This window comes from Macrobrachium rosenbergii, chromosome 43 (genome assembly GCF_040412425.1).
Source record: "Macrobrachium rosenbergii isolate ZJJX-2024 chromosome 43, ASM4041242v1, whole genome shotgun sequence".
Classification (NCBI taxonomy): Eukaryota; Metazoa; Arthropoda; class Malacostraca; order Decapoda; family Palaemonidae; genus Macrobrachium; species Macrobrachium rosenbergii.
This window is the reverse complement of record NC_089783.1, coordinates 39,639,078-39,652,074: the sequence shown is the minus strand read 5'-3', so window position 1 is coordinate 39,652,074 and position 12,997 is coordinate 39,639,078. Positions and strand designations below refer to the sequence as shown.

The 12,997-nt window shown below is 42.8% G+C and overlaps 2 long non-coding RNA genes across 2 annotated transcripts; both read left to right on the top strand.

The window, feature by feature from the left end:
• The first annotated feature begins 1,823 nt into the window (after nt 1–1,823).
• Nucleotides 1,824–2,491, top strand: LOC136828806 (uncharacterized). The gene is made up of 2 exons (XR_010850231.1): nt 1,824–2,126; nt 2,348–2,491. It is a non-coding gene; the product is annotated as an uncharacterized lncRNA (long non-coding RNA).
• Nucleotides 2,492–7,047: 4,556 nt separating this feature from the next.
• LOC136828805 (uncharacterized) lies at nt 7,048–8,879 on the top strand. Its single transcript, XR_010850230.1, has 2 exons — nt 7,048–8,514; nt 8,736–8,879. It is a non-coding gene; the product is annotated as an uncharacterized lncRNA (long non-coding RNA).
• The last annotated feature ends 4,118 nt before the right edge of the window (nt 8,880–12,997 follow it).

Sequence of the window (12,997 nt, the reverse complement as noted above, 5' to 3'; positions counted from 1 at the left end):
AATATTCCAGTTCATTCTACACTAAGCAGCAAACCATCTAACCAACAGATTTGTTTTCATCAAGGAATAAAGAAATAAAAGATAAAAGTCCACCTTTCTGGGAGCAATGTTCCTTACACAAAAAGAGCAGTGCCAGCCTAAAGCTACTGTGAATTGGATGCAAGACGTCTCTGGTCTCAAAAAGTTTTACCATTAACTGGGCAAGACTCTCTACTTCCTGATTACTTACATGATTCCTGTTTTCATTCTCATTTGTATAATTCTACTTGTTAAAAAAATTTGTTCGTTAATTTCATTTTAAATTTTGTCGCGAGTGATAAGGGTACAAATTTGTAACAAGATAAAAGTACAAAAACCTACACTATAACGCTAAGATTAATAACCGAAAGTAGCCCCTTACGGAAAGAAAAAATCATAAGTTTAATCCAATAATTTTTTATCTATTAAACAGAGGAAAAAAAAACATGAGCAGTGTTTTTATATGCAATAATGAAAAATACATTATGAAGTAATTGTCCTCCCCCAAAGAGTTTCCAAGTACCATTAAACATCCACATAATTAAAATTAGCCGGATTGATCTCATTTCCATGCAACTGTCCATAGGGTGATACTGTCCTCCTTTGTATTAAACATATTTGCAGACAATGAGATACAACTCAACCGAATTATATTCGCTGAAATGGCCAAGAGATAGGTTACGAGACAGAATTCAATAAAATAAGGTCACAATTTGGATATTTAGCCAGTTCTTAAGAGCAATTTCATTTACACAGAAATTTTTCAGAATTTTAGAACTCTGGACAGTTGAGATTCTTAACAAATATCTGTTAAAACGATCGAAAACATTTGTTTTTTCTGCAAGTGAAAGAATTATTTTTGTTATTGTATCATGGTAAAAAAAAAAGTTATCATACATGTTTCTATAAATCTTACGCACTGGTTAATATGTTGCACGCGTTCATATTCCATCCCTTCGAAATAATTGCATCTTCAAACCCACGCACTAGATATAGAGAAAATTGAAAATAGACACAAAGTCCTTTTCTTGGAAGAAATCATTTAAAACTTTACTCACAGAAAACAATCTAAGAAGTTTTCAGGCTTGCCAAGTTCTTGTGTTGCTATACCATTAATCTTCCACTTCGTTTCGAAAGATTTTTATTGTTGTTACTGAATCCTGTAATCTTTTTTACTAGGCAATAGATATACTGTTCAAGAAAATGCAACATACATAAAGAGTTTCAGTCAGAAGAATTTATGGACTCGGGAACTGAAAGGAATGATTAATCTTAGGAGTATTTTTTCTAAACTGTTTCTTGATTATCAAGAGTATAGAAAGTCATTTAGAATGGCTATGTCATTTCTTAAAGTCTGAACCCACTAAATATGAATGATTACATGATGAATAGCGCCGTGTGTGTGTAAGGGATTTCAAAGCGCTGTTGAAGTGTCTCCTGTATAAGTAAATGAAGTGGTGATGTTTTGAATTTTTACCATATATACATACACATATATATATATATTATTATGATTAGCAAGAATTCGCTAGCAAATTACCTCCCCCTCCTTTGTTGTTGTTGGTTGTTCATTTACTGCCAGCCGGCCGATCGATAGACCATCTGTCTATCGACTTAAAAACAAGGTTTAAAAGATTAAAGGCGCTCCCATTTTTGATAAAGATCTTTCCTTCGAGGCAAAAGTAATCTGGCTTGGGCGTTTCTCCTACAGGCCAAAACCTCCCTGCGGGGCAGCAGGTGCAATGAGTCAAAGCATCTGTGTTGGGCGCACCCCTGTCCCATAGGAGGGATAAAAGGCAAAGCCCAAGGTCTCGACACGCACACGCGGGCTGGAAGATATGGAGTGAACTTGTGAAGACGTCCCCAACACCTGGCCCCATCGATGCCCTTGCATCCTAACCACGTGGCCCTTTCAAAGTATACTTCTCCTCGTGCCCTTCAACCGTATTCCTCGAGCCCACACGCCATTGCTTGGAGTTTCGAGGAGTCCCCATCGCCTTGCCCCTTTACGGAAGCCCTTGCATCTCACCACGTGGAAGAAACTCGTCCTCGGAAATCGCAAGTCATCCACGGACCGCCTTCTACACGCCCTCGGAAAATCTGCTAAGGTAAAGTGCCCTGGAAGAGCCCCATTTCAGTCACGCTTTTGTCTCGTAATATTTTCTTAAAGAGAAAGCCAGAAATCTCCCTTGTCTAATGTCCGTGCGCCTCTTGCATCGGCAGTATTAATTCTTTATTACTCATTTGGCACCCTCAGTGCAGCTTCGAATTCATTATTCTTTTGTCTATTTTCATTACTGGCGTATAATGTGCATACCTCTCATTTCAGAGGGATCCTATTTCGTGGAAGCTTCTCGGATCGTGTCTGGAATCCCCATTCAATCCCGTAGGAATCTCCTTCAGGATAGTAATCCACTTGAGTTCCTCTTTCCCGTACTGATATCATTTATGTAAATACACTACTTTAAATTTGCCCACGTGTTTTACGTAATATTTCCCTCAGTAACAAGAGCCCTAAGCTCATATGAAATTCTCCTTTGTTTTCCTCTTTTTTTACGTTTTCCCGTACCCACGAAGTCAGAATCACAAGGCTAAATTAACTTAAATTGTTGCTACCTGTCTCACAGAGCATATTTCAAACTAAAACCACGGAAAAACGTAAAAATGGCGACCTGGCCATAGATCTCGTTTTGCAGTTGCAGTTCCCCTAGTGTTGCTTTATTGCATTTGCAACTTGCCAGATCAGCTATTAGCAAAGCTAAGCTGGGTACGAGACAATTACGAACCTTTTGTGTAAAACCAGCACACAGATCCAGAAAATTCCACGTAAGTAATGTGTTAATCTTAGCAAAACCTTTTTACAATCGTGACTGTTCCTAGGAATTAGAAATAGGGACGCATGTAATCACTGAGAGAAAAGAACCGCCGTATTAGATTCGTTAATGCATGCCTTTCAGGATAGGTAGTTAGGAAATAACCAGTGCTAACCATCCTTTGCTTCGAGGAATAGTGCGAAAATTCCTGTGTTAAAATCCTTGCCATATTCTTGCTTCGAGGAATAGTGCGAAAGAAATTCCTCTGTGATAACTTTTACTTCGCATTTCGAATTAGCGAACTGTTATTTAGGCGCGAATAAAATTCCCACGTGGGACACGACGAAGTCAGCTTGCATTGCTGAAAATTCTCTCAGTGTAGTTAGAATTCGAGTTAGGTGTTAGGAAAGCGAAATTTAAACTCCGCTTATAGGGAAAATTACTAGGCCGTTGTACTGTTATCCTCTCAGACGACTGGGAAATTCCCCGGAATCCCAGACGGTGTATAAATATACGGGTTCATTCATCCCGAATCTAAAAATAACTCCGGTGATGGTCAGGCGTCCTTCCCCCCCGGCCCATGCCCGCGTGTGTAGCATTTTTTTTTTCCCCCATTCATTTTTCTTTGGGTTTCCCGTTAGTAATTTCTAAGTCCTAAGGGACGAATCGTAATTCAAGTCCTAAGAGACTCCTAAAATTCTACGTCGCACGTGGCGAGAATTTCTCCAAATTCCAGTCCTCAGAGACTTCTAAAATTCTACGTCGCACGTGGCGAGAATTTCTCCAAATTCCAGTCCTCAGAGACTCCTAAAATTCTACGTCGTACGTGGCGAGAATTTCTCCAAATTCCAGTCCTTAGAGACTCCTAAAATTCTACGTCGCACGTGGCGAGAATTTCTCCAAATTCCAGTCCTCAGAGACTCATACAAAAATTCTACGTCGCACGTGGCGAGAATTTCTCATTCCTGCGGGAACCCAAAATTAAGTCCTTTTGAGACATTATATAGTGTAGTTCACACACATCTAAGCCCTTACGGGACTGATCATTCTAGTTCGTTAGAACAACTCCTTAACTTCACGCTACAGCCGGCCAAGTCCGAGCGTGACAAAATCCAACTACGTCTTCCGAGACGACATATTAAAATTCGTTCGCCAAGACACCCACGTCTTTCCAAGACATATCAAATTTTAACAAAAAGTCTCCTCAGACTTACTAATCACCTGTCTTATTCAGACAGATCCATTCTCCTGCAGTCTGAACCATTGAGTGTTTCAGATTCCTGCAATTGAGTCTTTTCAGACAACCTGAGTCTTTTCAGACATATCATATACCCATTATTTCAAGATGGCTAATACCAGAGCCCAACAAAACGAGGATTTCAAATTCTACATGTCCGCTGGGAAGGACATGGGACTATCGGGGCAAGATCTGAGAGCATGGGTTCAAGAGCAGTGGACGATGCCAAGGCTGAGAGAGCAAGAGAACGTGAGGAGAGAGAGAGGGCAAGAATTGCCCAAGAGCAGGAGAAGGATAAAGAACGTGCAGAGAGAGAGGGGAACGAATTGCCCAAGAACAACGAGAGGAGAGAGAACAGAATCGCTCAAGAACAACGAGAGGAGAGAACGTGAGGAGAGAGAGAGAGACAGAATTGCCCAAGAGCAGGAGAGAGAGAGAGAACGCGCCCATGAGCTCCAGGTGCTAGAACGACAGCACGCCACCCCCCCGCCCCCTGCCGCGGGAATGAGTGCCCTCAGCCAAGCTCACTCGTTCATGCCAAAATGGACGGAGTCCGAGCCTGAAGTATGGCTTGAAAGGGCCGAACGAGTCCTGGAGTGCTGCGATCTCTCCCCCGCGGAACTCTCCTTGTTCTCACTAAATTCCTGGGCGGAAAGGCCCTCGTTGCCTACCACGCCCTTCCCGCAGACGATCGGGGAAACTGGGAAGCCGTACGCCAAGCAGTTACGAAGGCGTACGAGATTACCCCCGAGCGGTGGAGGAGACGTTGGAGAGAGCAGCCCAGAGAAGCAGGCCAGACCTGGTCCGATTGGGCGTACCATTCGGAGCGGGCGTTGACAAAATGGCTCGATTCCGAAGGCGCCACTAACACCGCCGAGGTACTCGAGCGGTTTAAATTCGAGCATTTCCTGCGCTACGCCCCTCCTGCCCTCGCCACTCATATAGTGGAAAAAGCCCCAGCAACACTCACCGAGTGTTGCCGAATAGCAGATATGTGGGAAACTCACCACCCTCAAGAAGGATCCATGGGGCGGAAAATAAATCCCCCGTCCCTCCTCGGAGGTTCAAATTCCCACAAAAATGGGAACTCTGGCAAGCCCCTAACTTGCCATTATTGCAAGAAAACGGGGCATTCCTCCGAACAGTGCCGGAACAAGAAACCGGCTCCTCTCTCTCCCGGAAAACCGACAAATAACTCGCCTGCGCCCTCCACAGGGGCAGCGCGGAAAGACTTTAGCCAGACCTTTTGCACGGCGTGCAAGGTCTATGGCCATTCTCCCGCATGGGCAAAATGCCCACGCAATAATAAATCAACTACTCCCACCGTCGCCTTGGCCGTCACAGATCCCAAGTCATTAGGCCCTCCCGCCGAAGGGCCTGTATACGTGGCCCCTCCACGAGGTAGCCAGCCCGCGCGCCGAGTCACTGCATTCGAGGACTCGGGCGCACAAATCTCCCTCATCCGAAGGGACAGAGTTCCCTACGGAGCTATCGTCAATAGACGAAAACTCGTCACGATCGAGGGAATAAATCAATTCAAGATGATACTCCCTACGGTCCAATTGAGAGTCTCACGACCTCACCAATCCAAAATGTGCAATCTTGCAGTAGCAAGCCATCTCCCCGGAGGCTATGACGTCATCCTGGGACAGGACTTTCAGTCCCCACCGAAATCACGACAATCTAGGGGTCCCCATTCCCCGAATCATTCCGCGGGCGCGAGTAATCCTTCCCCGCTTCTCCCTCAGTCAAGACTGGCGCCCCCTGGGTACCAGGAGGACGTGCAGTCCCCACCAGTGCCACCTGAGTACGATGTACAGTGGCCCCCTCGATCGGTTCCCGATCCCATTCCAGTGCCCGGCCCTGCCTCAGTGCCAGTGCCAGGGCCCCAATCAAATCTCCCTTCAGGAGATGCCAAATTCCTGCCGGTGCCACTTGCATGCCCCGAGCAGGGCCAAGCTTCGTCCGTCCTGACCGACGAGCCCAAGAAACCTCTGATAGCGCCTGACTCTGCCTAGTGCCAGCGCCAGAGCGCTACGCCGATCTCCATTCACGGGATCCAACTCAGGACCCCTCTCTTCCCCGGCCTGGCACCGCTACCAGCGTCGGCCAGAGAGACGGTTCCTCCCGACCACCGCGAAGCTCACCTGCAGGTGCGGCCTCGCAACCCGTGCCTGAGCTGGTCATCGATACCTGCGAGCCGCTCACGCCACCCCCGACCGCCTCCTCTCTGCCTCAGTCCGTCGCCGACGCAATTGCAAGTCAGGATTCTGCCATATCTCACTTGGCCGATGAACTACAAGAGCCGCGACGGATCATGGTAGAACCCGCACGGAACACTCCTGCGTCAGCTGTCGCATCAGCAGGCCCAGGTGGTACTCCGTGCCGCCCTCCGGTCGCGGGCCCTCCGCTTCCCCGGCCGAGGACAACTGTCCCATTAAGAAAGGCTCGAGGCGAAATTACCACGGGCGTGGGACATTCCAGGTAATTTACAAAGAGCTCTAGAGCTCCCCTGGCACCTGTGCCACCATTTCATTTTCGAAGGTCTTGGCACCCCTAATCCAGAAGGGATGTCAGACCCTCCTCTATCTTCTTCCGTTCCTCAGAACCTCTATCTCTTATCACCTTCTATTAATCTTCCCTTAAATTATCCCCACAAGAGGCAATTAAATACGGGATACCATTCCCACACAATGTATAAATCATTAAGAATAACAGAGTGAGAAGTGGCACGCCCTTGCGCCCATACCTTGGCACCGGGGTGCGTGTCAGCCCCTCCTGAAGGAGTCGCGCCCTTCGGGTGCACTTTCCTCGCCCTGGGACTGAAGTGATAGTCCGGGCCGTAATTTATAGGCGTAGGACGAGAAATTCCCGCCTAACCCAATAAAACCCTCCTCTTTTCCCTTAGTTCTTCTGCCAATATCATTTACTTTCTTTTAGTCATTTATTTATCTTTAATTTTAATGAATCATGAGTCATAAACTCTTGCCCTTGTGATTTAAATGCCCCTTTTGTAAGCTCTGAGGGACGTGTCCCGCCTTTCATATGCGGTCAAGTTTTCATTCGTAACGTCTTGCTAATTTTCCTTTTGTTATTATTATCCCTTTTCCCCCTTCCATTCCTTCCAAGACTGCTGTTTGTCCTACCCCACATCTTTTGTCTGCTCGCCCCGTCATAACATTGAGTAGGCAGTGGACGCATAAAATTAGCGTAGTTTAAGGTTAGCGAATTAAAACCTCGCGAATACTCTCGCCCGCACACGACTGTCAAATTCCCGGTGTGTGGGTCATCCCTCAGCTCGCGTTGAACGATAGCTGAGCCAAGTAAGTTAAAACGAAGATAAATTATCAATGCGAATATGTATAGTCATTACAGTATCGTGTAAAAGGGGATGTCATTTACAAAAATAAACGCTGTTTTTCATTTACACAGCCTCTTCAAGGCAGATTGTACTAACCGCATGCATTTTATCTAAAATTAAGTAACCGTGTATTTTAATTCTTGAACAATAACCATTTCTTTTCATTTGTTGGCCATAGCCTCATATACGTGGTCCTATAATCTTAATTAATTCACAATTGTTCGAGTCACTTTATAAAGTTACAGTGGGTAACCAAATCTAAAGTAATTATTCTTTTGCAAGTGTTTAAATCACTTTGCGTTCTGTTAACGAAAATTGTCCCAATGTGTTATTAAAAGTAATGTCTCAGCTTCATAAAACCCTTAGGAGTAAAGTTCATTGCAAGGCAGAATGTAGAGTAACGTAAAGCATTTGCCGCTCATTCTTGAATATCGATGTACACACCCGAAGGAGGTATGTACATCATCTTGTATGGGGAGGTATTATGATTAGCAAGAATTCGCTAGCAAATTACCTCCCCCTCCTTTGTTGTTGTTGGTTGTTCATTTACTGCCAGCCGGCCGATCGATAGACCATCTGTCTATCGACTTAAAAACAAGGTTTAAAAGATTAAAGGCGCTCCCATTTTTGATAAAGATCTTTCCTTCGAGGCAAAAGTAATCTGGCTTGGGCGTTTCTCCTACAGGCCAAAACCTCCCCTGCGGGCAGCAGGTGCAATGAGTCAAAGCATCTGTGTTGGGCGCACCCCTGTCCCATAGGAGGGGATAAAAGGCAAAAGCCCAAGGTCTCGACACGCACACGCGGGCTGGAAGATATGGAGTGAACTTGTGAAGACGTCCCCAACACCTGGCCCCATCGATGCCCTTGCATCCTAACCACGTGGCCCTTTCAAAAGTATACTTCTCCTCGTGTCCTTCGACCGTATTCCTCGAGCCCACACGCCATTGCTTGGAGTTTCGAGGAGTCCCCATCGCCTTGCCCCTTTACGGAAGCCCTTGCATCTCACCACGTGGAAGAAACTCGTCCTCGGAAATCGCAAGTCATCCACGGACCGCCTTCTACACGCCCTCGGAAAATCTGCTAAGGTAAAGTGCCCTGGAAGAGCCCCATTTCAGTCACGCTTTTGTCTCGTAATATTTTCTTAAAGAGAAAGCCAGAAATCTCCCTTGTCTAATGTCCGTGCGCCTCTTGCATCGGCAGTATTAATTCTTTATTACTCATTTGGCACCCTCAGTGCAGCTTCGAATTCATTATTCTTTTGTCTATTTTCATTACTGGCGTATAATGTGCATACCTCTCATTTCAGAGGGATCCTATTTCGTGGAAGCTTCTCGGATCGTGTCTGGAATCCCCATTCAATCCCGTAGGAATCTCCTTCAGGATAGTAATCCACTTGAGTTCCTCTTTCCCGTACTGATATCATTTATGTAAATACACTACTTTAAATTTGCCCACGTGTTTTACGTAATATTTCCCTCAGTAACAAGAGCCCTAAGCTCATATGAAATTCTCCTTTGTTTTCCTCTTTTTTACGTTTTCCCGTACCCCACGAAGTCAGAATCACAAGGCTAAATTAACTTAAATTGTTGCTACCTGTCTCACAGAGCATATTTCAAACTAAAACCACGGAAAATGTAAAAAAAATATATATATATATATATATATATATATATATATATATATATATATATATATATATACACATATATACATATATATACACACACGGTGCACAAGGTTGCACCTCCCCTTGGACTCTTGTGTCAAAAATCAATCACTTGTAGAGAAACAAAATACATTTACCTGATACTGGCGCCACAATAATTTCAAGAACACAACACACTTGTTGAATTTATTCTCTCTCTCTCTCTCTCTCTCTCTCTCTCTCTCTCTCTCTCTCTCTCTCGGAGGTGAACTCTAGAGGAGGTCCTCACAATGGATTTCCATTACTTCACACTATCCCGAAGCGGGAGACAGGATAAGTATCACTCTAGCTACGTTGGATTGCCACCAGGGTATATTATATCACAATTGCAGGTTAAACCAGAGTGGAAGAAGACAAAGGACTTCTCAGTATTGGAGCTGATGTTCCACCCCCTACAATTCATTCAGGAATAGAGAAAACGCGTGAAAAGCTAAACACAAACAACAACAAAAAATATAAAAAAAGGAACCTATGAACCCAACCTAAACAAAACGACACACCAGACTGGTACACAGATTAAATCAAACTTGCTGCCTCCACTCCGGAGCCATGGACTGCCCACGAGAGGGGATCTCAAAGCAGTCAAATAATAAACATTAAATTTGTTATGAGAATTGGGATGAACATAAAGCCCACTATATGAAAACTTCGCAAAAGGAAGAGGAAAGAGAGAGACGCAAGCAGTGAAATGAAACAGTTGACGCAAAAAGATTTGTTTTGCTCTGTTTTTTTTCCTTTTGCCTAAATCTGTTTATATTGCGTATACGAACAAGAATAACTTGAAGTAAAATAAAACCTTAGATAGATGCTCCACTTCCATCTTCCCCTTCTTTAATTTTCGGTTCAGATTAACTGTTCAATTTACCATGGATATGTTAATAGACCAGGGAAGATTTTTCTTCTCTTTTTTTAATCAGAGATTCACTTTTGCTCTGTAATTGAATGAAATGAAACAAATCCCTCTCCGTTTAATTGCACTTTCTAATACAGCAGTCGTAGGATCGATTGCCTTTTCTTTTCTATTGTGAAATTGTATTTCGCACTTTCTTTTTTCTCTGCATCTCTTCGCACTTCTGTGTGGGGTCGATGTTTCAGACAGCTTTCCTCCACCTGGCTCGGTCAAGCACATCGTCCTCTGACAATTGTTTCTCTCAGATCTTCTCTAACTACATCCATCCACCTTCGCTTTGGTCTTCCCCTTGCTCTCCCACCAGGCACCTCCATCTACATCACTCTCCTCACCACATATGTCTCATCCCTTCTCACCACATGGCCATACCACTGCAGTCTTCTTTCCTGGGCCTTCTTTGATAGTTCTACGACTTTAGTGGTTCGTCTTATTCTTTCATTTTTGATCCTATCCATTTTTGTTACTCCACACATCCACCTGAGAATTTTCACAGTTTCTACTGTACTATTCGAGCTCGTCGAAGCAATTGTTGCTTTAATATTATCTCCCAGTATTGAGACCCCAAACCTTTATTTAGTGTTTTCATCTTTTTTATGTTCTATATTCTGTCAGTCAACTTAAACATTTAAAAGATCAGAAGATCTTAACTTTTTTGCTATTGGTGAATGATATGTGCTCTGTCTAGATAATTACTCCCTATTGACATAATTATATGAAGATTTAAGCACTTAGAGGTTTTACAGTCAGAAATTGCAGTCTTGCAATGCCGGGAGTAATAAGCTTTTTTCATCGTTTCGACACCTTAAAAATAATCTGGCATGTCTACACGTGCCATTTTATAGGTCAACTTTCCATTATTTTCTTTCACAGGCAGTTACGTTCAATTAAGTCATTAATTCTCAGAAACAGGGCAATCAAGTTTAGACTCGCTTATAGAACTAGTTTATGAAAATGGATGGAAATGCCTATAGAACATTAACAGAAAGTTTTTGCAAATCTCACCAAAAAAAAAAAAAATCTCCTTGATTATTCCCTACTTCTATCCGAGGAATATTTTGATATTTTATGGTAAAATCTTTCATCAGTAATAACACGAAAAATAGGAAAGCAGTCAAAAATAGGACTCGAATATAAGAGAACTTACGAGAGGTATGATACCTAGCCCTTTCCTGCCCAATTGACGTCATATTACGCAATAACCCCCTACCCCCCTTCTTGTCTGACTGACGTAATTGTACGTAAAATTTACCGACATTTTTCGTACGTGTGGTAGGGGTAAATTTTTTTTATTTTCGGACAGTTGGTGGTTTCCATAGGCTAAAGCATACCTTGGACCGTGTAACTCAGGCATCGATACGCCAGGCAAGCAGTGCCTATACTGCGCATGCGCAATTCCCTGGCATAGTAAATTTCCCACAATGAAATCAGCTGATCCTACCCACGTTTCTCTCTCGTATCTTACATTTTTTTATAAAATGTAGGATTACATTATTGGAAACACTCTGTTTGGTATCCTCTATTTTCTATAAATTTTTTAGTTCCTCTACTGTGCATGCGCAAATCCATGGCGTAGTAAAATTCTCACAATGACATCAGCTGATCGCACCCACGCAGGCCTGGCAGGCCACACTTCTGTCAGAGACCATGCGTACTTGGCTGGGTAAACACGTGTGGCTGTTTACATAAAGCGACGTCAATCGAGAACAGTTTCCAACATGCTTTCGCAAAGTTTTTGCGGTAAAACTAGCGGAAATTTGTTAGTGCATCACATAAGAGACGTCTGGATTTTAGGCAGGGCTCTGAATCTCATTTTTCATTATCATATATATCGATATTTAGAGAATTTTGTTGGCTTTCTCATAAAAAATAATTCATTCACCCAACTGTTATAGCTTTTGAGCTACGAACGATAATGTTGACAACGGTAACATTTTTTTTTTGTTTCGAACAGCTTATAACGTCAAAATGAAACTGTTGCTGTTACCAAAGCCATTTTTCTTGACTCTCACTTTATTCATCTACATTTTTGTATATTTACAAAGTAATTTCTATGAAAAAATCCGAGGTAGGGCTCTTCAAAAAAAATGTCTAGCGATAATTCTCACCGTATGCCTGGCGGCGCGCTCTGTTTCTTACCCACTTTTCTATCAATTTTTCACCAACTGGACTTATTCGTTTTTCATTTTTTTTTATATGTCGATATTTAGAGAATTTTCTTGGCTTTCTCATAAAAAATAATTCATTCGCCTAACTGTTATAGTTTTTGAGCTACGAACAATAATGTTGACAACGGTAAATTTTTTTTTCGTTTCGATCAATTTATAACGTCAAAATGAAACTGTTGCGGTTACCAAAGCCATTTTTCTTGACTTTCCCTTTATTCTTCAACTTTTCCTCTACTTTTTCGTATATTTACAAAGTAATTTCTATGAAAAATAACCGAGATAGGGCTCTTCAAAAAAAAAATTTTCTAGCGATAATTCTCACCATAGGCCGGGCAGAGCGCTCTGTTTCTCGCCCTCTTTTCTATAAATTTTTTTCACCAACTGGACTTATTCGTTTTCCATTTTTTATATGTCAATATTTAGGGAATTTTATTGGCTTTCTCATAAAAACTTATTCATTCGCCTAACTGTTATAGCTTTTGAGCTACGAACGATAATGTTGACAACGGTAACTTTTTTTTTCGTTTCGATCAATTTATAACGTCAAAATGAAACTGTTGCCGTTACCAAAGCCATTTTTCTTGACTCTCACTTTATTCTACAACTTTTCCTCTACATTTTCGTATATTTACAAAGTAATTTCTATGAAAAATAACCGAGATAGGCTCTTCAAAAAAACTTTTTCTAGCGATAATTCTCACCATACGCCGGGCAGAGCGCTCTGTTTCTTCCCCTTTTTTCTATCAATTTTTTCACCAGCTGGACTTATTCGTTTTCCATTCTTTTAT